General features: G+C 35.6%; 1 protein-coding gene across 9 annotated transcripts in view; it reads left to right on the top strand.

The window, feature by feature from the left end:
- The window catches only part of ZBTB20 (zinc finger and BTB domain containing 20), an 830,948-nt gene that overhangs the window by 290,390 nt on the left and 513,853 nt on the right, over window positions 1–26,705 (top strand). Inside the window, exon 5 of one of the 9 annotated variants that reach the window (XM_081234534.1) lies at window positions 1,668–1,756. The exons of the other annotated variants lie outside the window; for them this stretch is intronic. The gene's annotated coding sequence lies outside the window, so the exon portion shown is untranslated. The remainder of the gene's footprint in view (window positions 1–1,667; window positions 1,757–26,705) is intronic. 9 annotated transcript variants of the gene reach the window in all.

Genomic DNA, 26,705 nt, shown 5'->3' with positions numbered 1-26,705 from the left:
ATCATGACAGCACGGCCTTTTCTTCCTCCCCTTCTATTAAATCTACATTTTGAAGGTGGATGGTGCTGACTCATAAATTAAATTGGAGTAATACATACAGTGTATATATATTTCTGTCACTTTGTCTCAAATTAAACACGAACCTTCTCCCCTGACAAGATGATAGAAAAGTTAATTGCTCACCCTGGCTTTAAATTGGAATTTGAATTTGCAAAATGCTAAAGGTTTATGAGATCTAAATCATGAGGAGCTTAAATTACATTCCTGTGATAAAATATTAATAAATCAATTAAAACATAAGCCGAGTATAATATTACTTTTTTTTTGTAGGAACCTTGAACACAATAATTCATTAGGGTGTAGTGCAGTAACAATTATTGTATCTTTTTTTAATTTTCTTTTTATTAGTTTTTTTTGATAAATACATCATCAGATACCATCCCACAGGGTGGGTTATCATTGCCCCAATGTAGCATCTAGAAATTCTGTTGCGCCCCTAAACAAGAGCTCACAGACTAAATTATCTGCTGTTACTTATCCTTGTTAGCATTAGCTACTTCTTTTGCTGAAGGGGTATTTTCCTCTTGGGAACATCTGTTCAGAGCCAACTCTGCCATTTTGTGGTTTCTGAATCTCTCCTCTAAAATGGGCATACTCATAATATTACTACCTCAGAACTGGCACAAGAATCAAATTAGATAATGTATGTGGAAACCATTTGTGGATGGTAAAGCACTGTAAAATCTTAATTATTACTATTATAAATTGGGGAATTTTGATCTCTAGAAGGACTCTTAGACATTACTTATTAACCAACCCCCTCGTTTTAAATATGAAGGATCATAGGTCCAGAGAGGTTAAGCCACTTGTCTGATGTCACACAGCTAGACAGTGAAACTGCTCAAGCTAAAATCAGGACTTCTAAATCCCAACTCAGAGTGTTTTCTACTCTTTACCCTAAACCCATAAAATTGCTAGGAAGGTCACATCAAATTTTGTATGTTATTTACTCTTATTTACTCTCTCCACATTGTTTTCTCTTTGAAGCTGTTTTGGGTTTATTTGGTTTTTGTTTTTTGGGTTTTTTTGACTGACAACAATAGTGACTTTAGGGAATAATTTTCTGAGGGCCCTAGTGGCACAAACATTTATCCCTACAGCTGTCAGGAAGGGGTTCTTTTGGCTGAGGAGATACTGCCTTGTCCTGCTGCTCCCCAAATGAAGGCACAGCAGTATGTCTTCCTCTCCTACAGGGTTCTGGTGGAAACCTCAGATGAGGAAAGACAGTGGCCTTGCTTTTTAAATACTTCTCCCATGTGATGATGGCCTGAGGATTCACTCATCACCAATTTTACCTCCTTCCTGTTCTCTGGCCCTAGATTGTGGGTTTTCCTGCCTCCCTTCCCGCCCCAAATCACTGGGATTTGCCTTTTATTTATTTTGAAAATAAAGAAAACCACCCTTTAAAACTGAACAGATCTTTTCCAAATAATGATACTTGGAAATGAATAGATTTATTTCTTCTTCTGATGCTAAGATAACTCTAGCTCAATGGATATCAGCAGATAAGAGAATAAGAGACTGAGTGCTCATCCTACTTTTCCTAATAGCATGAGATGTGATATCTGACAAGTTTTTATCATTTCATCTTTGTTTCCTCTTCTCAGCAACAGTAATGACAAGATCAACCTATTCTAGTGGTTTGAAGACTTCCATTAAATGATTATGAGATGTTTGCAAAATGATAAAGGATTATGTAAGTGCCATATAATAATATTCTGTGACCTTCTAGGTATGAGTTCAGAGCGGGTAACTTCATAGAAGCCATAATATTCACATACATAATCATTACTTAATAGTGGTATTGTTTTTACATAATATTCAGAGCATTGTGAACAAAGATAATATGGTCTCTGTCCTGAAGGTTTACGAGTGGGATATATTATTTTACACAAGAGAAAAAAAGTTACTTAAGACAAAAGGAAGTTAATTGAAACAGAGAAGCTGTTGGAACTGTAAGATGAGTAAAGGATATCAATAAAAAGTAGATCTTAAGGAAAAGTAGATTCTATAGTGGCATTTAGAAAAAAGTGAAATGGTTCATGAAAAAAAAAGCTGTTGATCAAAGTATTGCAATATATCAGTTGTCAACTGTCTTAAAACCTCAATTAAGAATGTAGAAATAGACAAAATATGCTTTTAAGAAGGCAAATGAGATTTGATGAAACCCAAGAACTTTACATATTACATAGTCCTTCAGAGTATCTCTGATTTTAAAAATGCATATTATGTACCAAACCTTATGTAGATACGATACAATTTTTTTCTCATAACAATACTTATAACATGCATTTTGGGAATGAGGAAATAGATTCAGGGATGTTAAATAAAGTGCACAAGAACAGAGAGCCAGGATTCAACCATGTCTGTCTGACTTCAGAGCTTCTTTCCCTTTTCATTACTCTATACTATCTTTCACAGCAGACTTGAGGCAATAAAAAAACATAAAAAATACACAAGAACTATATAAACGTACTGTGGAAGAGGAAGCAGGGGAAGAGGAAGTTTTATTCCTAGAGGCAGACTCACTGAAAGCAATGAGCAGTGAAATGGCAGTTCAGAGCTTAGCTGAACAATTAGAAAAATCACACAAAAGGGTCACAAAAGCATATCATGTTGTATAGGATAAACTGACCCATATGTCTGTATTATCTTTGGCAGTATCATAATACCTTATTTTTATCTGGATTATCTTTTATTATTAAGAAGCTTTTACTTTTTTGGTTGTTTATTAGTTTACAAAGCATTTTGATATATATTATTTCATTTACAGAAAACCTATATGGTAAGAAAAGGAGTATTCCTTTTCCCATTTTACAGATGGGGGAACTGAGGCTTGAGTAGGTTAAATGATTTGCCAAAGTTTTATTAATAATACATGGCAGACAGAGTGTAAGAATTCAGAACTTCTCACGCCAGTATACTTTCACTATATCAAGTCATTTCTTTAGAAAATTGGAAATAATTATAAAGATTTCCACCTTAATGTTTAAAAGAAAATTGTTTAGTTAACTAGAAAATTTACTTATTTTCTCCTTTTATTCTCTTATTGTAGAAAAAATGAGGCATTGCAGTAGCAAATTCTAGAGATTAAAGCAACTCAAACATATCTGTCGATCACCCACATGAGGTAATTTTGCAGATACTAATTGTGGTCCTCTAACTTCTTCCCCACATCTTCCATATTACTTGTCATTCTACAACCATAGCTTCATTTCATAGCTTCATCTGGAAGTCTAAGGTTTGGTCTAAGGTTTAAAGTCCCCTATTGCAAATACGCTTATGATGGGAGACATACAATGGTCAACTAATGTAAATACTTAGTTGACACCTTATAGTGGGTTAGTCCAGTTTTAGGGACAGGAATGGCAAAGCACTTAATTGAGGGAAGAGTTGAAGAGGAGCTAATAAATGAAGTTCTCTTTCCGCCAATTAAGAGGACATAGATGATAAATTCAATTCTACGTCATACCTTCTTATGCAAAAACCAAATAGGCAATCAAACAAATAAATAAGCAAACAAAAATGAGACACATAAAACCCCTCTTCTTTTAGAAGACAGGCACAATCCCAAATCACAAACCATGGAATACTATGAAATTTAGACCAAGTTAAGGGGGATATAGAGAGTGTGTTAAACATATGGGGTAGCCAGAACCTGCAAAGTAGATGGAATGACTCTGAGGGACACATGCTACTGTTACTTACATGGAACAGGGAAGTCTAGGCTCTAGGTGGTCTGTGGATGCGTCCCTGAGCCCTATTCTACAATACAGGTCAACAGAGAAGCTGGCAGTGAAAGGAATGGTACCAACCTGCCACATGTACCAGACCAGGATGTGAGGGTGGCAAGGTGGAGATAGTAACCCATATTAGCTTTTGCCATGTTGACCACATTTAGGAGAAGGAAAAGAAACATTAAATTATGACCAGCAAGGTCTGTAACATATAGGACTCCATGCAAGTCCTTTAGGGCTCCCATCAATCCAAATGGGGAAGTTACTGAGCAGAGGCATATTCCTTGAACAGTGTGCATAGCAGAGCTGGAGAGAAAAGATATAATGTGCCAGCAAACATGGCACCAAAATGAAACTCCATACCTCCCCAATTCACTCCTCCAGCCTCTTCTATTCAGCAAAAAGCTGATAAAATTGGCTGATTGAAAAATGAGAAATAATCAGAAAGGAACCAGCATTGGACCCATTCTTAGCTAATTTAAAGCAAAAGTGACATAAGGAAAAGCAGATCAAGATATATACCAGAAAAAGAGTTATACCAGAAAATAATATATTTTCTCCATAGTAGCAAAGAAATAGAAGAAACTGTAGTTTTTTTAAAATAAGAGGTCAAAGATTAGATATACGGGATTAAAGAAGTAAAACAACAAAAAGAGAAATAAAATGACCTATGAGAGAACAGGAAAGAAATGGAAGAGAAAAATAAAACTTTTAGAACTAAAAGCCATGTTAGATATAGAAAGTAGCAGAAGGAAAGAACTTCTAACAATATCACTAGAATTGTGAATGAGAAAAAAAAAACCTTAAAAATAGTTTTTAAATGATGTGAGAAAGTGATAATTATGATTGGCAACTCATATCTCAAATAAAAATATTATCTCCCTAATAAATCAGAGCTCCTGCAAATTGATAAGGAAGAAGACCAACAACTCAATAGGAAAACTGGCACAAAACATTCAAATGGCTCTTAAACATATTAATATATATTCAACTCATACATAATGAGATAAATAAAGATTAAAATATTCATGATAAGAGAAATGCAAATTAGAAAAACACCCAGATGCATTTTCATCTATCAAAATGCCAAAAATAAACAACTTCAAAGGGAGAATAAATTTTATATCTACCAAAATAACAAGTACATATGCTCCTTAACCCATCAATTCTGGTTTTAAGAACTTATTCCACATGAGTAAAATAATATATACATAAGATCATTCACTACAGCATTCGTTGTTGTTGGAAATATTGGAAACAATCTAAATGTTTGTCAAAAGAGGCTTAGGCTAATGAACTATTGGATTTCCATTCAATATACATATTTTAAGTGAAAAATGCAAGATGTAGAGCAGCGTGTATTATATAAAAACATACATACAAAGAATATATTTTGTTTTTAGTGGCATATCTGTTTTTTGAAAAGCAACAAACTAATAGCAGTAGTTACCTGTCAGAGGATGGTATAAGAACTGGGTGGATGGAAAACAGGATGAAAGGTAGACTTTGTACTGTGTATCATTTCATACATTTGTATTTTGGAATCATGTAAATGTGTTAGCTGTTAAAATTGAATAAACAAAATTTTATCTTACACCTTTGGAAGGCAAAGGAATAATTGGGACAACTGATATTTGTGAAGGAAAAAAAAGAACAGAACAAATGGAAAACAATTTCAATGTATAATAGAATAAAATTTTTCTGGAAATAGTCCTGAATTTTTATACTGAAAAGGGCACACTGTATCCTAGGAAAATCATGGTGCTGAGCAATAAGCACTGAGATCCATCTTGATGAAATTACAGAAATTCCTGGCTGAAGAAGTACACCTGAAAAGCATATATGAAAAATATCAAAAGGTGAGAGACTGGATTTGCCTCAAAATTTTAAAATGCAAGTACTCAAGAGTCTGTAACACCATGAACTATTCTGGTAAACAGGCAAAACAGCAAAATTTTAGTGATGAGTTTAGGCTACCAAAATATTAAGAGAAGCCATGATAAATAAACATTAGTGAATCTCAAATCAACTTAAAAATAGACTTATGACTAAACAATGTGGGTAGGGAGGGGAGGATGTTACAGAATAGAATGTACATGGTGTAAACCTTGATGATATAGAAATAATAACATGACAGAACCTGAGAGGTTTGAAAGGTAAAGAGGAAATAATAGGAGGCAAGCGTGGATTCATTCACCTGTGTTTCATAGCTGGGAATGAGGGATCAATACTGTCTAAATTTGGCAAACTAAGTAGCACAGATGTAGATGCATTATTTAAAGCTATAAAAATAATAAGAAGAATTAAAAGTAACAATTGAATCAAAGTCCAGTCGTGACACAGACCTACTAGAGAATGGACTTGAGGATATGGGGAGGGGGAAGGATAAGCTGTGACAAAGTGAAAGAGCGGTATGGACATATATACACTACCAAACGTAAGGCAGATAGCTAGTGGGAAGCAGCCGCATAGCACAGGGAGATCAGCTCGGTGCTTTGTGACCACCTAGTGGGGTGGGATGGGGAGGGTGGGAGGGAGACGCAAAAGGGAGGGGATATGGGAACATATGTATATGTATAACTGATTAAATTTGTTATAAAGCAAAAAAAAAAAAAAATTAAAAGTCCAGTCGTGAGAGGAAAGAGAGAGTAGAGCACAAAAGGAAGTGTAGGGGAGTATTTTCATGATTTTTTAGAGTAATTTTTTAGATAATCCAAAGTTGTATTATAAAGTCATGAAATCAAAAATAGGACTTCAACTCCATTATTAAAATGTATAAAGTTAACCATTAAAACAGTGTACTCAAGATGTGGTCATCAGACCATCAGAATGAGTATTATAAAATCCTTTAAAAAAATACCCAGTATCTCAATACAGACCTACTGAATCTTTTGATGGAGAGGGATGAGAATTGGAATCTATGTTTTAAATAAAGCCTGTAGGTTTGAGAAACACTGCAATAGAAGAATTAACAAACTAAGATAAAACTTCCAAACTGTTAGGATAGAAATACAGTAATGAAGCAAATCAGAGAAAAGAAAGGAAGTGATTTTTAAAATAATATAAAATAAGATGGCAGAATTAAGATCAAGAATATATTTTAAAGCAATAAGTATAAAACTAAAGTCATCTATTACAAATATAGTTTATTATTGAGAAGTAAAATTAAAACTATTATCTCTTGGTAAACTTTAAACTTTTAAAATCCATTTTTTCAATTAAACAAAGATTACAGAATTTATAGAAAATAAGCACATATGGGTATAGTTAGAGCAGTGTTCAGAGGAAAATCCATGGCTTTAGATATTAACATTTCAGGGAAAAATAATTATAAACATACTAGCATTCATCTCAGGAAGTTTGTTAAAAGAAAAAAAAAATCTGCAAAGCAGAAAGAAAAAATTGATAAAAAATAAAACCGGAAATTAATGAATTAGAGAACAGAAAAAGAGCCGCTAATAAATTAGAATTGGGTTTTACAAAGAGAATGACAAAACAATAAATAAATCAACATTCCATGATTTAATCACCAAATGAGAACGCCTACAAATGCACAAAATTAGAAATACGGGAAGGGAAGTAACCATAGAAATAGAAGAAGTTAAAATAATTATTATGAATACTTTACATATAAATTTGAAAAATGTGGACACAATAGATGATTTCTGGGTAAACATAAACTACCATTAAGAGATCCAAGAGAAATAAAAAGAAATTTAGAGAATTTTTTTCTTCTTATCTCTTAAATGTTCCACCTTTTTTCCATTAGCATTGAGTATCCAAGAACAGACTCCGCTAGAGTTTCTGTTTTTCTTGTCTCCTTGTTTTGCTTTACTGAGTTATGGGGAACTGGCAGAGGTAAAGTCTCTGTGTCATTCGCTCAGGTTTCTTCTGCCATGGAAGACCAGTCACCTGAGGGCGTTAGGGCTGAGAAGGTAATGACAGGAGCCCTGGTTTCTAAGCTTGGTTCTTCTATTTTTTTCTTATAATATGTAACATTTACATGCATTGCTCCATGGCTTTATTTCCTTAATCTCTCAATTGAGAGATTTAGACTAGCTTCATGGTTCATATTCTTTTCTCAGAAAAGTATATCTATCCACAAAATTTTGAGGTTTCACAGTCTTTCCAAACCTCCTCCTCCAACCTGGAATTCTAGAACCATGCACTAGATCATTTTAAATTGCTTTAGCTCTAACATTTACAGCCTCTGGAACCACATATCTTTAAATTAGACATGGACCTCAGATGGAATGATCAGCACTATGAAAAGCTCAACACAGTGATTATTATTAGACTCTGCCTCAGGCAAGTTACTTAACCTCTCTGTGCCTCAGTTTCCTCCTCTGTAAATGGAGGAAATAATAGTACATGTTTATTTGGTTGTTGTAAGGATTGAACGAGTACATTCATATAAAGCTCTTAAAAGAGTATCTAGCACATAGTAAGCTCTCGACAAGTGTGAACTGTTACTAATGTCTCTTTCTAGCTGTGAAGTATTTTAGCACAAAGATAAACACATGTCATTGTCTTTAATCTACTCATTGTGAAAAATCCCTGTCCATATTTTTGTCATGGCTGAAATAGCACCTTTCCCTTTGTGAACCTATAATCGGATCCATTGCTCTGCTATTAACTAGTAGTTATGAACATTATTATATGCAGAATGCTTTGGGAGAAGCCCCTTCATTTTAGAATTGACTTCCTTAATTTGGGGCTGTTTATGAAGCATCTCTGATCAGTAGAGGAAGTGATTAAATTAAATTAGGAATTAACTTTATCCTAACCAAGGAATTATTTTTTCATACCTTCTCTGTTGTTGTAGTTTTATTCACTATGTATGTGTATATGATCTATGACCTAAGGACAAGTACTTTCTTTGAAAACATAATAAAATGAAAAATATAAAATTATGGCTTTATTTAACTATACTTAGCATATTTTGTTTTCTTTGAGTGGCATTTAAACTTGAAAGATTATTAAGGAAAAACAAACAGTAGTTTGATATTGCAGCATGTAAATATCAACTGTCAATTAGAAAATTGACAAAAATTAATATACATTGTTTCAGGTAAGACAATATAGTTTGTTATGCCTCTATCTTTATTGGTAGAAAGCATTTTGGTGATTTACACATGATCATAGTGTATCGAAGGTACAATTAAGTTTCAAAATATTGAATTAGTTTATATGGAGCCAGTTTTATCTCAAATTTATAAACAGTTGTATAGAATAAATTCACATAATATCAAAAGCTGCCTTGGTATTAAAGATAAAAGCCAAGATTCTTACACTTAAAAGAGTGGTTGATTTATGTTGAATTTCAAAGGAAATGATTAGATGATCTGTGTTGCCTAGTTATCATGATTGTTTCATGTGCTCTGAACTTTTTTATTTTTTAAAAGAAGTTGGAGCTTTCCTAGGGAGCCAGGGACTATCTCGATACTTACCATTTTTGTATTTTATATCATATTTAACATTTTGAAAATCTATGAACCAGACTACTTTCTCTACAGGTTTTATGTTGGGCTGGTGCCACCTGTGGTTATAAAGCCAAGTGTTCTGCTGGGGCAGAATAATCAAATCAAAGTTAATGGGGTGACCATCTAAGCAGGGCTCTTTGTCATTAAGGTCCACTCTTGTGATAGTCGTGCATTATCCTGCTGATTGGATTTGTAGGAAGGCATCCACCTGTGGCCCACGTTGGCAGAGAAGAGACTCACTGCAGAGGCAGTTCTGGTGAAGCAGGAGGTAGCTGTCCTGGGCAGCAGATTCTTTTGCTGGAAAGCCAAAGCGTGCAAGACAGCATCAGCACTATTAGTAGATGGGTGATTCACCCATTATTTGGTTGATTTAGGTCCTGAAGTAGAGTAAGCAAAAGCAGAGGAATATGTCATTAAAGAGGAATGACTAGTCTTAAGCAGGAGAAAAGCAAGTACACGTAGAGACACTGAGCAGATGATCAGACAAGATTTAAGCACACAAAGCCCTTTACCTCCATCTCAGGAATGATGTTCTCTGTTTGGATGAGAGCTATTGTAAGAATTTCCATGTCTGTTGGGGGCACTGAGGTTCTCACAGACTATGGTAAACACGATTTGGCTCACACGCTCTCATAATCAGGCTGACTTGCACTGAAACAGAGAGTGCTCTATAGCAGTGCCAGGCCTCTAGCAGTACCAACTGTTAAATAATAAACAGGCCCTGTTTGTTGGCAGCCTCTTCCCCTCCCGCCAACATGGAGTGCCCATTCTCTGGGTTTACCTGCCTGCATGTGTTCAGACACTCAGAACAGTGTGCTTGTTGTGTGAGGTGGTGGTGGAATGGAGGCATCAGTCTACATCTAATCTGCTTAGTTTATTATTCTCCCAGGACCTCGGGTGAGCTAGCAAACATGCAGGGCTCTGGCAGCATGAACAATGGCTATGCTGTCATTCTAGATAACGTTACAGGCTTTGCAGACTGCAATGGCTAATTGTTTTTCTTATGTTCATTTTCCCCTTTATATTCTTTTCTTCCTTTGAATTGGTTTGCAGGGAGTGGGGATTAGGAAGGGTGAGAGTGGTTCTTCCAATTCGCTACTTTACTTCCACTTCCGGGAAGTTAGAAAGTATTTGTGTTGCTTGTTTTATTTTAATAGCAATATGTATGTGGCTTATTCACATTGAAAGTGAGTCAGACATAATCAACAAATTCTTACTGAAGACCCACAGGGTACATAGAACCCTAGACTAGGTGCTCAAATTAACTCATTATACTTTATTTACCGTGTTACTCTATGACAACCTTCTTGGTAAGGTCAGAGTTTTCCTTCAGATTACAGGCAGCAGATACTGGAAGAGCAGGTCAATTAAGCCAAGCCGGAAACATGCACACATGAACTTCAGATGAAAAGTGATTCCTAAAAGTCCTCTATTTTGTCGTGGAGAATTTTTCTCATTCTCTAGTCCCAGGAATAGGGCCCTTGGTAATCTCAATTTTATATTGCTTTTTTGGCCAAAGGAGTTTGGTATGCCACACAGATGCGGTGGTCAAAAATAGACTCTTAATTCCCATAAACCCCTAACCCTCAGCAAAGCCCAGGATAAGTAGGCCATGATACCAATCCCAGGAGGAGGCTCTTTGCTGATCAGTGTAAGTGAGGCACATTCGTAGTAAGGTAATCAGGGGCATGTGGTGGTAGAGAAAGGGTAACTATGAAGCAAAAAGACTGTTTTTTTTTCAGGAACTAATTCTAAAGGCAATGCCCCAACTTCCAAGTATTGACAGTAACCCTGGAGTAAGTTGCTACCAGGATGACTACTATGAAAAATAGCCCTTATTAGAGATCTACGTTAAAATACATCTGTTTAAAAAAATTCTGTCACATTCCATTATAATGATGGCTCGTACATGATGAAGCCTTCCTTTGGTTGGAAAACCAAAACCATTTGCTTGACTGAAATGAAATTTCTCCTATCTCAGATCACTAAATATGCTTTCAGCTGAGGGGTAATCATTCAGTTTCTTGGGCTAGCATATTTTTAGATCAAGAGTACATATTTGAATTAAGAACTCTGGTGACAGTTCAGGGAGTACTGCAGAAAGTTAGGATAGTATTCTATATTCATCCTAATTTTCCCTAAATTCATACCTCAGTGGTTCGTAATGGATATACTTGTGGTGATTTTATTTTCCTTTATGGGAAATGCAAAGCCTTATCTTCTTAGTATCTTTTAAGAAAGAGTTAGCTAATTTATAGTGTCAAAAGTGCTTTAATAAGTCAGGAAGCATTAATTCACTCAGAATATTCACAAATACCTGGTGGTAAAATTCATAGGGAAAGAATAATTTAAAAAGCAACTTGCATTAAATAACAAAATAATGAATTTCTATTTGCTGTGAGTCTCCTATTGGATTCATATCACCTTGTCACTGAGTCTCGAGTATTTCATCCTCTGAGAACATCAGACCCTTCCTCCCAGAAATTTCGCCCATTTCCACTAAGTTTCCTCCTAATCAGCAGACCTCGGTGACCCCACCAGGACACTGCTTAGATGGGCTCTATCAGAGCTCTCATTTCTCCCCATGTCAGGCTGCTTGCAGCTAGTATCACCCACAAATCCACCTACACTGTTGAGTTATCAACATTTAATCTGTTGAGGATAGGAAAGCAGATCCCAGTGTTTTTAGAATTGCATCTAAATGGAGAATATGTAAGCTCTGAGTGAGGGGGACCTGAGAAGCTCTCTTAGGAGTAAAGTACATCAATGTGACAAATTCTGTTGGCTGCTTGACCATTTTATCTCCTGTGTTCCAGTGAGTTGAATTTTGATGTTCTACACACACACACACACACACACACAAAATGTAGGTATATATAGTTATACATATAACATATAATATGTATGTCTACCACATCATGTGTTTATCTATCTATTTACTTATATACATTTCTGGTAATTGTTCCTAGTGATTTAGATGCTAAAATGTAATAAAATAAGCTTTTTCTTGTGGGAAATACCTATTTAAGCACCCATATATCTGGAAATCCTTGAGGTGCTTATAAGACTCTACCAGATTTGTATGGCCAAGATGTGCAATTGAGGACCAATATAGTACATTATCATATTACTTATTAGAAAAAAAACTTTTATGCCTAATTTAGTGTTTTGCATAATATAAGAATGTTTTTGGTATATTTAATTAAAAATATGGATATAGTTATAGTTGACTTTGGTTGTTGAGAAAATGGGATTACTGGAACAGCACTTAAATAAAATGAATAGTACTGACCTACTTAGAAAAATTAATTATGAAAGAAAAAATAATGGATTAGAGTTTCAGATAATGGTTTTGGGGATGCTGCTCGTTGAAATCCATCCTGAGGCTTATTTATAATTGGCACGATTAGAGTTTTTGAGAATTCATCAGCTTTAATTTATTTACAAAGATTCATATAGGATTTGAGTTACTGGGGGTGTGGAGAATGGAGATGGGTAGGGGAGTTACTACTTTAAGTTCTACAGAACCTCAAATTCATATCTTGGAGGAGAAAGAATTTGTCTCCAGGTAAAAAGTACCTGGTTCTTTAACTGAAAGAATTTAATACATTTGGGTACTTATATCAATAAACATTTGTATTAGATCAGATAACAAAAATTGAACATGCCTTTGCACTTAAGACTACTTTATATTCTATGTTGTCTACAAACTGTCTCCACTATTTGCATTTTAACTTCTTGAAATTTTTATTTATTAATCAAATGTTCATTGAATACCTACTGTGTATTAGGTACCATTCTAGACACTTGGAATCCATCAATGAAAAGTGAATCATGAAGTATGTTAGGAGATGATCAGTGCACTATCCATTTACACATGATCCAGAAAAGAATAAATTGAACTTCATCAAAAGTAAAAACTTCTGCTCTTTGAAAACATTATTAAGACAATGAAAAGACAAACCACAAACTATAAGAAAATATTTGTAAAGAATATATCTGATGAAGGACTTGTAGCCAGAAAATATTAAAAAATATCAAAATTCAATAATAATATGACCCAATCTTTTTATTTATTTATTTTTTCATATACATATTATTTTATTAAATTGCTTTCAAATAAGTTATGAGAAGGAAGAAAAATCCATTTATATTCTTGTTAAAAAATATAATTTCCTAATTACCTTTAGTAGTACTCTCTGTTCTTTTTTTGTTTGTTTTGTTTTGTTTTTTCTTTTATATGTTTTTTTTAAACATCTTTATTGGAGTATAATTGCTTTACAATGGCATGTTAGTTTCTGCTTTATAACAAAGTGAATCAGCTATACATATACATATATCCCCATATCTACTCCCTCTTGCGTCTCCCTCCCACCCTCCCTATCCTACCCCTCTAGGTGGTCAACAAAGCACCGAGCTGATCTCCCTGTGCTATGCGGCTGCTTCCCACTAGCTAGCTGTTTTACATTTGGTAGTATATATAAGTCCATGACACTCTCTCACTTCATCCCAGCTTACCCTTCCCCCTCCCCGTGTCCTCAAGTCCATTCTCTACGTCTGCATCTTTATTCCTGTCCTGCCCCTAGGTTCTTGAGAACCTTTTTTTTTCTTTTTTTTTTTTTTTTTTTTTAGATTCCATATATATGTGTTAGCATACAGTATTTTTCTCTTCCTGACTTACTTCACTCTGTATGATAGTCTCTAGGTCCATCCACCTCACTACAAATAACTCAATTTCATTTCCTTTTATAGCTGAGTAATATTCCGTTTTATATATGCGCCACATCTTCTTTATCCATTCATCTGTTGATGGACACTTAGGTTGCTTCCATGTCCTGGCTATTGTAAATAGAGCTGCAATGAACATTGTGGTACATGAGTCATTTTGAATTATGGTTTTCTCAGGGTGTATGCCCAGTAGTGGGATTGCTGGGTCATATGGCAGTTCTGTTTTTAGTTTTTTAAGGAACCTCCATACTGTTCTCCATAGTGGCTGTATCAATTTACATTCCCACCAACAGTGCAAGAGGGTTCCCTTTTCTCTACACCCTCTCCAGCATTTATTGTTTGTAGATTTTTTGATGATGGCCCTTCTGACTGCTGTTAGGTGATACCTCATTGTAGTTTTGATTTGCATTTCTCCAATGATTAGTGATGTTGAGCATCCTTGCATGTGTTTGTTGACAATCTGTATATCTTTTTTGGAGAAGTGTCTATTTAGTGCTTCTGCCCATTTTTGGAGTGGGTTGTTTGTTTTTTTGATATTAAGCTGCATGTGCTCGTTGTGGTTGAGCACACTTTCCCAAGAAGATAAAGGGATGGTAAATAAGCATATGGAAAGATGTTCAGCATCATCAGTCATTAGGGAAATGTAAATTAAAACCACAATGAGATACTACTCCACACCTATTACAATGGCTGAAATTAAAAAGACTGACCATACCAAATATTGGCAAAGATGTGGCGAAACCAGAACCCTCATACATTACTGATGGAAAAGCAAAATGGTACAGCCACTTTGGAAAATATTCTGACAGGTTTTTTTAAGTTAAACATACACCCATGTGATCCAGTCATTCTTCTCCTATGTATATACACAAAAGAAAGTATATGTCTTTGTAAAGGCTTGTACACAGATGTTCATAGCAGCTTTATTTGTATAAGCTAAAAATTATAAACAGCCTAATGTCCATAAAGAGGTGAATGGATATGGATACAGAAATTGTAGTATATCTATACAATGGAGTATGCTCAACAATAAAAAGAGCAATTTATTGATACCTACTACAACATGGTGGATCTCAAAATTATTATACTGAGTGAAAGTAGACAAAACAAGTGCATACTATAAGATTCCATTTATATAAAATTCTGGAAAATATAAGCTAATGTGTAGTGACAGAAGGTAGATCAATGGTTGCATAAGGAAACTTTTGGGGGTGATGAATAATTTTACTATCTTGATTTTGGTAGTGATTTCATTGGTCAATGTGTCAAAACTTATCAAATTGTACACTTTAAATTTGTGCAATTTATTGTTTTTCAATTATACTTTAACAAAGTTCTTTTTAAAAATAGGGCAAAAGAGATGGAGACTTATGTATGGTGAGTAGGTGGATAGTAAATTTAAATAGGGTAGTCAGGCTAGTATATTTAGAAATATTTTTTAAGCATCTCTATTGTTTGCTGAAAGAACCCCCATACAGTTTCCCATTAGCACAGAGCACTTATTTGGCAAAAGCAGTGGTGTGGGGTAGAACAAATAGATGCTTTAAAACCAATCAACTAATTTCATGTTCTGAGTACCCATTTACTGGCTTGTAATCTTGGGCAGATTACCTACTATTTCAGATGATTTTCTCTTCTGTAAAATATGAATAATATAACTCAGAGTCATGGGGACTAAATAAGAAAATGTATTTAAAATTCTTTCCTTGCCTTCAAATCTGGACTCAGGAGGAGAGAAATTAAATGCCTGCCTAGTTGGTGTGAGTTGAGGTGTGTGTGAGTAATGTTCTCGATCTCTTAGACTTGAATGGTGCAATTCCAGGAATGTCACAATTTAAGGAGATTCTTTCTTTTGGATCAAGCATAGCAAACTCTGGGATTTCCATTTTGAAAAATATAAAAGGTAGTCCATTAACCTATAAGCTTCTATTTTCATTTTTTGAATTAATTGATAGGCTCACTTTTTCTCATTACAACAGCAGCCAAAATAGTTGACTTCAACTGTCCTTTAAGTCTCAGTGTAAATGTTACTTGTTCTAAGATGTGTTCCGCAGCCTCTTGAGGGTAGGTTGGGTCTGCCTGTTGATGGCTCCCCCAGCTCCTTACTCCTCTCTTTCCTAACTTTAAGTATATTTAGTTGTTACATCTGCCATCCTGCTATTGTGTATGATTCATGCAGGTGGAGATTCGGTGTGACTTATTAACTCCTGTATTCAAAAGTATCTAGCTTAGTAACTATTTGGTGAGTGAATGAACAAATGTTTTTACAGAAGGAAAGATAGAGATGGAGAAGGTAGGAAGCTCCAAGCTCTAAGAAATAGTTCTCCTACTTCATAATTTTGCTTCAGTTTAACCCTTCTGTCCTTAGGGCAGTTCTAGATGGAGAGGTTTTTGATTGATATGTACACAAAGCTTAACATCTTTAGCGATGCCAAGTAGGCTATTGCCCAGGCTAGCATTAAGGAAGAAGCTGTAAGCAGCTGATGTTTGAGAGCAGAGTAGTGTTAAGGAAAGAAAACTACACTGGAAATAAGTTTCAAGTTGCAGTCTTCACATTGGTGTGCAGTGACCTCAGACCTAACTTCTTGGAACCTTGATTCTTATCTGTAAAGAGTTATACTGCCACCCCTGCTTATTTCATAAGCTTGTTTAAGAGCCAAAAAGGAGAATGCATGTAAGGGAAAGTGTTGAATTGCTATAGAAAAGCAAGGGTTTGTTATGAAGGGGAATTACGAAGTCCTTTAACAGCAGTCTTACTTTTAACCTTTGCAGTATTAAAGACTGTTGTTCTCAAGACTCTCTGTTAGGCTCTCTCTTCACTTTGGATAGAACTCCTGGTCAATCTCATTTACTCCCATAGCTTCAATTAGTGTCTTCATATGGATGGCCAACACAGTTTTCTCTCCTACCCAGACTTATCTCTGAGTACTGCCTTCTAGACTTCTTTTCTTGATTACCCATAGACACCCCAAACAACGTATCCCAAAGGAAACTCATAATCTTCCCTGCAGACATGCCCTTACCTTCAGTGTCGCAACATAATTGCGTACATTAGAAACCTGGCATTATCCTTACCTTCTCCATATCCCCTACTGTCCCCACGTTCATTCAGTCTCCAAGTTCTCTTGATCTTCCTCCTAAGTATGTTTTAAATCTGTTCATTCCTTACCATTCTAGTTTACGGTACCATTTTATCTCACCTAAGTTATTGCAACGTTCTCCTGATGTCCTTAATCTTAAAGTCTGGCCCCTGTCTCCTCTTCCAGCCTGACTTATATCACTTTTTCCCTGGCTTTCTATGCTCCAATCATACTGAACTTCTTTTCATGCCTTCAATGCACACCTCACTCCTATTTCTGGTCTTTGTCCTCCCCTTCATTTGGAATAAGTCTCGATTTTTCTCTTCTCCCCCTTACTGAAATAACTTAGCAAGTCTCAACTTAAAGCTCATTTTCTTTGGATGCCTTCCCTCATTCCCCAACTAATTAGGGTTGCCTTACATTGTACTCCTATAATGTGTGCCTTATTTTAATTGATTATTTTATCCAAATCTCCTTTAAGATAGGGAATGGATATCTCATTCAAGGCTGTATCTCTAGCACCTAACATAATGCCTGGTATTGACGGGGCATTTAATAAATATTTGTTGAGAGAATGAATGAGTGAAAGAATAAATAAACAAACAAACAAACAAACAATAAATAAATAAATAATTTTTACATCACACAACTTATACAGAGAAAATAAGTTTTAACAGCCACAAGTAACAGTATAGCTAATCTATTATATTTTTCACTTTAATTTTTTATTTTTTTATTATGTTTGCCAAGTTTGTCCTTAGAAAAGTAAGAAAGAGCAATTCTTGAAAAATTTTTTCACTTTTGTTGTGTGTATTTTCAATAGCTTTCACTAGAGTCTCAATTTTCTGGTATTAAGGAGTTATTCCAGAATATGAAATACCCAAACTGCCTGATTCCTATATTGTCCATCTAGGAAACTTATTGTTAGATCTCCTTTTATTTTTTTGTCTTCCTTAACGTCAGGGATAACCAAAGGTGTTCACGGTTGGTATGAATTTGACAACTTTGTCCTAGAGATTATTATGCTGTTGTTAATTTTCTTAGACTAACATTTAGGAAAATTCTGTTATCACAGTCTTTGTTTCTTATCTGGCTGTCTTAAGCCCAAGCTAGATGCAAATATTTTCCAGTAATACTCTGGCATTACTTTCCATTATTTGTCTATAAGAAACTAGGGAGGGTATTAAAAATGAGACAGTAAAGGAACCTGACTGAATATGGTTCCACTGACAACCAAGGAGGTTGCTTAAAATGGCATGAATAGTAAGTTTGAAATAAAGATTTGTCAAAACATTTGGTATTGCACAACCAGTTTCCACATTAATCAATCCCTTATGCTCTAATTGCTAAAATGTTGATTCTCAAGGAAAACAACTGTTTTTAATTTTTATAGATATGTGGCACATTTTTGAATTTATTAATAGGCTGAGTATTGAATATTGATCAGAATGATATTCTGCTGTTGTAATGCTTACAGCAAGTGAGGTATTTTCATACCTCCATATCCCACAGTGATCCTACAATGAGAGCTTACCATGATTTTACAAATGAAAAGCCTGAACATCAGAGATTTAAAGTGACTTCCATTTTTACATCACACAACTTATACAGAGAAAATCTAGGTTTAAAATCTGAGTCTATCTTGCTTAAATGTTCTTTCTAATCCATTCCATTACCTCTCTGCAAAGCAATTACTTGTTCTAGGTATATCAGTTTCCTAGGGTAATATGCGCTCTAACATATTGCCACAAACTTGATGGTTTTAAGCAACAGAAGTTGTCTCTCACAGCTCTGGAGGCCAGAAGTCAGAAATCTGAAATCAAGGAATCAGCAGGGCCACACCCACTCTGAAGGCTCTAGGGGAGAATTACTTGCTCTTCCAGCTTCTGGTGGTTCCAGGCATTCCTTGGCTTGCAGCTCTATATAACTGCAGTCTATGCTTCCTTCTTCACATGGCCTTCCCTTTGTGTCTCTGTCTTCTCCTCTGTCTCTTATAAACGCATGTCATTGTATTTAGGATAATCCAGGGTGACAAACTTGGATAATCCAGGATGATCTCATCTAGAGATCCTTAACCTAATTAGATCCGCAAAAACCCTTTTTCCATATAAAACCACACTCCCAGCTTCTGGGGATTGAGATGTGGGCATATCTTTTAGAGAGCCAGCATTCAACCCACGAGACTCAAGACTCGGTATCAGAGGAACTGTTTTGCTCTCAAAACAGTAGGTATATCTTTGGAATTTAGGGTAGTCAGAGTGCAGAAAGCTAAAGTTACAAATATACAGACATATTTGCAAATGGCTAGTTAATGCTGATTCTCCATGGAGACCAGCAGTAGAACAGTGACTGTCACTCTGTTGCTAATAGGCAGGAATGATAGCATCTTAAAGGAATGCTGCTTATGCTTTTGGAATAGCTTCATCAAAGCTATGATCCATCCTGCTTATTTGGTTGCAAAAGGAGACATCAATATATAGGTTGAAAGACATTTGATTTTCTTCCATGAGGACAACCTCAAATATAAATACACTGTAATCTATTTTGGTATATCTTCCATGAAATTTCTCCAACTACCTAGTTAATATGTAAATCCTTGCTACCTTTCAAGGGAGGTATTCTTTAAAATACTGAAGAGTATTTCATTCTCTGACTTTTTTTTTAACATCTTTATTGGAGTATAATTGCTTTACAATGGTGTGTTAGTTTCTGCTTTATGACAAAGTGAATCAGTTATACATATACATATGTTCCCATATCTCTTCCCTCTTGCGTCTCCCTCCCTTCCACCCTCCCTATCCCACCCCTCTAGGTGGTCACAAAGCACCCAACTGATCTCCCTGTGCTATGTGGCTGCTTCCCACTAGCTATCTACCTTACATTTGGTAGTGTATATATGTCCATGCCACTCTCTCACTTTGTCACAGCTTACCCTTTCCCCTCCCCATATCCTCAAGTCCATTCTCTAGTAGGTCTGTGTCTTTATTCTCATCTTGCCCCTAGGTTCTTCATGGCCATTTTTTTTTCTTAGATTCCATATATACGTGTTAGCATATGGTATTTGTTTTTCTCTTTCTGACTTACTTCACTCTCTATGACAGACTCTAGGTCCATCCACCTCACTACAAATAACTCAATTTCATTTCTTCTTATGGCTGAGTAATATTCCGTTGTATATATGTGCCACATCTTCTTTATCCATTCATCTGATGATGGACACTTAGGTTGTTTCCATGTCCTGGCTATTGAAATAGAGCTGCAATGAACATTTTGGTACATGACTCTTTTTGAATTATGGTTTTCTCGGGGTATATGCCCAGTAGTGGGATTGCTGCATCATATGGCAGTTCTATTTTTAGTTTTCTAAGGAACCTCCATACTGTTCTCCATAGTGGCTGTATCAATTTACATTCCCACCAACAGTGCAAGAGGGTTCCCTTTTCTCCACACCCTCTCCTCTGACTCTGTTTTTACTTTTCCAAACTTGAACTTTGTCCTATAGTAGTAATATTTTAGGATTTCATGAATAATTATGTGCTTATCCTGTCCATAACTTCCATAATCCCATTATGTAATAGACCAGGTTCAGTGCCCTTCCTTTAAGTTTTCGGACACTTTAACCCCAAGTCATACTGTGGATCTTTCAATTCCAAAACTGCACACAGCTCTCTCCGTTTGAGCTGTCATGGATTGTACAGACTAGAAATACATCATTACATACATTCAAATATGTCATAATTTTACATAAAAATAGGAAAACCTTTCTAGCTTGTTTTCAATACATGTGATGAGTCCCAACATTTTATTAGTCTTTTTGGCTACAGGTTCATATTAAGCTAATATCATTAGTAAACAGTTCAAAGCAATTTATAGATACTTTTTTGACTGTATCTCAAATCATCTTAAAAATATAATTTCAGTTATTTTTTCCCAAAGGGCTTGCCTTGCTTTTATTCTCACTAAGAATAATAACTTATATTTATCCCATGCCTTTGACTTGTGAGGCCCTATATTAACTATTCCATATGAGTTACCTCAGTAAATCTCCAACATGTACAACTACTTTCTATATTTTTCAGATGAAGAAACTGAGACTGTATTACTACTTTTTGCTTACTCATATGGCCTGATTTTCTGACTGATTATCTCTTTGGTTTGAATGGCTCAATGTCACTACTTTGAGGAGTTTTTGTTCACTACTTTTCTTCATTATTGGCAAGATGTTGAATTAGGACAGGTTCCAGTACTAATCCATGGGAGATTCATTTTTTATTCATTCACTTATTAAATTCCAGGAATTATTCTGCACACTGAGAGTACAGTGGTAGATGGTGGTGGTAGGCAATCCTAAACTGGCCGCCAATAATCTCCACATTCTATATCCCACCCCCTTGTGTAATTCCCTCTCCTTTAGTATTAACTAGAACTGGTGACTTATTTGTAAAAAAGACAAAAATGATGGAATGTAACTTCCAAGATTAAGATAAAAAAAAGACTGTAGCTTTCATCTTGAATGCCTCTCTCACTGTCTCCTGTGTTACTTTGGGGAGAGCCAAATGCCATGTCATGAGGCAGCCCTGTGGAGACACCCACCTGGCAAAGGACTAAGACCTGCCAACAACCAAGCGAGTGAATTTAGAATGTGGTTTTCAGTTCAAACCACAGCCCTGGCTGACAGGTTGATTACAACCTCATGAAGGACTTTGAACTTTGACCTAGAAGCACCTAGTTATGCTGCACACAGATTCCTGGCCCACAGAAACTGTGAGATAATAAATGTTTGTTTTTTTAAGCTACTAGATTTTGGGATAACTTGTCAAGCAATAATAGATAACTAATAGAGTAATATGGCTGAGAACCTCATTCTCATGGAAGTTACACTCTGGTAAAGAACACATCCCTCCACAACACAAGCAATATATATAAATGAGGAAGATACTAGTAGTTCATTCTAAGAGGAAAATAAAGCAGGATAGAGTGAATTGGGGATGCTTTGGAGACCATGATCTGGGAAAGACCGACCTCTCTGTGAAGTAACGTTCAGCTAAGGGTAATGAGGAATCAGCCATGTGAAGATGTAGAGGCAGGACAGTCCAGGCAGAGGGGGCAGCTGGAGTAGGGATAGTAGGAATAGTCTTGGCTTGCTTGAGGGACATAATGGGTCACTGAAGCAGAAGCACAGTGAGTTAGCGAAGAGTGGTAGGAGACGAGATCAGACAGGTGGGCAGGAACAGACAGTGGAGGAACTTACTAGTTAGGGTTCTGAATTTGGATTTCATTCTTCATGCAACATACATACACTGTGGATTTTATACAAGGGAATGGTGTGATCTGCCTTGCATTTCAAGGCCACTCTGGCTTCTGTTTAGAAAGTGGATTGTCAGAGACAAGAATGGAAACAGGGAAATTGATTAGGAGACCAGTTAAGAGATAATCATGTTTTGGGTTGGTGATAGCAGAGATGGTGAGAAATGGTTGAGTTTGGAATGTAATGTTCAGTTTGAGTTAATGGGGATTCTTGATGGATTCGATGTGTTGAGTGAGGCAAAAGGAATCTGAAGGCTCCTAATGTTTGGCCTGATCAATAGAGTGATGGTGGCACCTTTCACTGAGATGAAGGAAATGCAGTTTGGTTGGAGGAGGAAGTGGCAACATGGGTGTTAAGAACTCAGGGTTTTTGTTTTGGGTGTGTTATATTAGTCCATAGCATGTGAACCTAGCAAGGGATGTGCCTGCTGATCTCTATTCTGTGCTTTAAGCCAGTTTCTTGCTATGGAAAACCACCTCTAATGTCCCATAATATGTTGTGTCCTTGTGAGTTTTATTTTATTTTTTTAGTCTTTGTGGTGGAATTTTGTCAGAGACTATTTGAATGCTTAAATAGCAAACATTAACTTCATCCTTTCAATATAGTGAGTTAAACAGGCATAATTTCTCTTATGGAGTGCTACAAAATCCACCAAAGAAAAAAAATCAGTGTAGTATTTTGGTTATAATTTATTACAACACAGATAGCACATACAGAGTAACCTTTGCTCTCTCCTTGATTCAAACTTTGTTACAGCTTATAATCATGTATTTCTGTGTTTATTAGTAATTGATTCATGCCACCTCACTCACTTAAAAATTTAGTAGCAGCTTTCCTATAAGTCCTATAAGTGCAGTGGGGACTTTGAGTGGATCGTTGTTTCCCTTCCTGTACAAACTCCGTAGTAAGAATAAGAGGTGCTAATAATTGTGGTTACATATATGCATTTGTCCCGTAAGACAAAGTGATCAGAAAAATCCAGAGGAAATGCTGATAATACCAACAGTGTTTTGTAATGAGAGGGTGAACAACTGCTTAAAGAATTTTTTTTAAAAAGGTAAATATCACCCAGGCTACTTGAACATCAGTGCTCTGCATGCGTAGTTAGCAAAAATGTATTTAGCTATCTATGTGTTGCCAAATATGGGGAGATTCTCCAGCCCACTGGAAAATTTAGACTTGCCTCTCATATACAAAAATAATAAACTGAGAGGCATAGACTTGATTTGCTAATTCTAAGCCAACACATTGCAACTGCTATGCATTGTGAGATACTAGTATGAACTGGTATATTATAAAATTAAATTGTATTGTATAGTGCATTGTATTGTTCCGTCAGATTTTGATATCCTCACTTTAAATAATTCATGGGAAGAAATGATCACTTTATAATGCCATAAACTCACAGCAGGCAAAACTAATTTTACACAATATGGAAACAGATTTTATTTATTTAAAAGGAATATTTAAAAAACACAACAACAACTTTTTTGACACCAGCTGCTGAGAAATAAATAGAATACTTTATGACAAAAAAATATCTAAATCTCTAAAAGCTATTCCTGGGAGACCAAGTTGAGGACTGTAAAGATACATTTAAATGCCTTGGTCAATGCCATAAGCCTTATTTTGAGGGAAAATACCCATCCATCTTGTTTACTCCCTAGGGGATAAAATGGTGCTGAGAGAAAATTAGCTTTACAAAATCCTCCTAACACCTACAACATAATGTCAGGGAAATGACAAACTTAGGTATCACTCCAAGGACCCCTCAGGAGGCCAGGTAACATCCATAGTAACTAGTATCTCTAAATACAAACTTGAAATTATTGCTTAGCTTTGCCCAAACCAGACCTTAACTGGCAGTGGAAAAGAATATTTTGGAGTGACCACAACAATTTTCCTTTCACTGTGGCTTTAAGGATGGAATGAGGAAATAGGGTGAAAATATAATAAGACTATTTTCTTTGGGAGAGTTTATTAGTCATTTTTTATACAAATATCATACATTTTTTATACAAATAGCAAAAAAAATAATACAGACTTGCTGTTCAATTTGATAATATCTCCATATCTGACTCAATCAGATGCTGGCTTCAGACAAAGAATGGGACCCATGCCATGGGTGGTTCTGGGTTTAGTCTCAGAAGTGTGAGGGTCCAGGCATCCAGGCAGTTTGCAGTCCTCTTCCCTGAAGCTTCGGGAGAGAACAAGTGTGGAGAGAGGGCATGGTTTTTAACAAGGAAGCTAAGAGATGGATAAAAGCAAGAAAGAAGAGAGCAAAGTCTAAAAAATCAGATATTTTAGCACCAAAGTGATGAAAACACATTCTATTCGTAATATATTGTTTATTGGATTTTTACTTCTGAAAAATGTTTAACTTAAAGACTCTTGCTGACAGTAGGAATGTAAATATGAAGCTGAGAGACTGACTCACCAGAAGTTTATTATCTCTGATAACAGCTGAATTCCAGTCTTCTTTGTGTAGTATAAAATGGGGCAGATTTGTGTATCCATGGCGTCATAGGCACAGTTGGAAGGGCTTTGTCTCTGGTTTTGTTATAAATTTCCTTCTCCAGGGTTTATAAGTCAGGAATTAGAAATTCATTTTATATTTCTTAGATTTTAAAGGGTTACAAAATTAGAGGGATATGGCGCTATTCTTTAACTTTCAAGATTTAGAATACTTTACAATACAGCTGAGACTTAAAACATCCAATAGATATTACCAAGCTCTTTGATGGGATGGCGTTTTTAGTATTGTTCTGTATTTCCTCGGAGCAGTATCATATACAGAGATAATGGGTCTCCTTTATCAGTGCAGTCTGATGCGTATATTAGCGGGGTTGTTTTGGGAATAATAGAACACTGGGATTCCAATACAGAAAGCCAAAGTTCAAAGTCTGGCTTAATTCTACTTGGTAATTGTTGACCTTATGCTACTCATTTTAACCTTTCTGTGCCTTATTATTATTATTATTATTTTTACATCTTTATTGGAGTATAATGGCTTTATAATGGTGTGTTAGTTTCTGCTTTATAACAAAGTGAATCAGTTATGCATATATATATGTTCCCATATCTCTTCCCTCTTGCTTCTCCCTCCCTCCCACCCTCCCTATCCCACCCCTCTAGGTGGTCACAAAGCACCCAGCTGATCTCCCTGTGCTATGCAGCTGCTTCCCACTAGCTATCTATTTTATGTTTGGTAGTGTATATATGTCCATGCCACTCTCTCACTTTGCCACAGCTTACCCTTCCCCCTCCCCATATCCTCAAGTCCATTCTCTAGTAGGTCTGTGTCTTTATTCCCGTCTTGCCCCTAGGTTCTTCATGACATTTTTTTTTTTCTGAGATTCCATATATATGTGTTAGCATATGGTATTTGTCTTTCTCTTTCTGACTTACTTATCTGTGCCTTATTATTATTATTATTAATCTGTAAAATGGGATTAATAATACCTGCTATAAGGTTCTCTTACCATTCAGTGAAATAATAGGAAACTTATTAGGGAAGCTTAAAGTGCTATGAAAATGTTGACTTAATCATTTTAATGAATATTATATAAAGTCTGTTTCTCAAAAGCAATAGTGTTGCACTTTAAGGGATGATTTTGTATGTATATAATGTAATAAATGTAAGAACGACTCTGTTTCTGCTGAATGTTCTCCTGTAACACAACCAGAATTATCATGCAAACATTAACCAAAACAAAGCTGGTGTAGCCTCAGACAATCTGAGTAATACTGTAATGATTTTTCAGTAAATCAATATATATGGGCCAGACTATTTTCTTATGTATAGTAAGAAATAAAACCAGATTCCAAAATTTTTAATTTCATTTCTTTGTTTTTTCTAATATTTCTAACCTTTCAGAGTATAAAGCTCATATCCTTTTTACTGAAGTTTTTCCTACAGCATCAAGCTTTTCTTCACAATGCAAGGGCTACAGATAGAATGAGAGTTAAACATTATTTAAGCAGAATTATTAAAAGGCCGTATTAGTGTTATGAAATTGTAGATATCCTGAAATAAGCTGTCACCTTTCCACCTTCTCAGACAGATGCTATATAAGTCAATTATCAAAAATAGAACACTGGCCTAAAATATTCATCTGTTTTTACGTAAGAACGGAAATGGTCACATCTAAGTGGGGGAGGGGAAATTCATTCAATGCACAAATTTAGTATCTAAGATTTGAAACATCATCGCTGTCCATGCAATTAAGAATACTTAATTAAACTTTGAGCATAGAGATTTTTAGAAATAGAGAAGATAATGTTTCATGGCTTTTAGGAATACAATGAC

The sequence above is a fragment of the Mesoplodon bidens genome, assembly GCF_964165515.1.
Source record: "Mesoplodon bidens genome assembly, chromosome: 5".
Taxonomy (NCBI): Eukaryota; Metazoa; Chordata; class Mammalia; order Artiodactyla; family Ziphiidae; genus Mesoplodon; species Mesoplodon bidens.
Note: the sequence above shows the minus strand (reverse complement) of the source record. Positions and strands in the feature narration are given on the sequence as shown.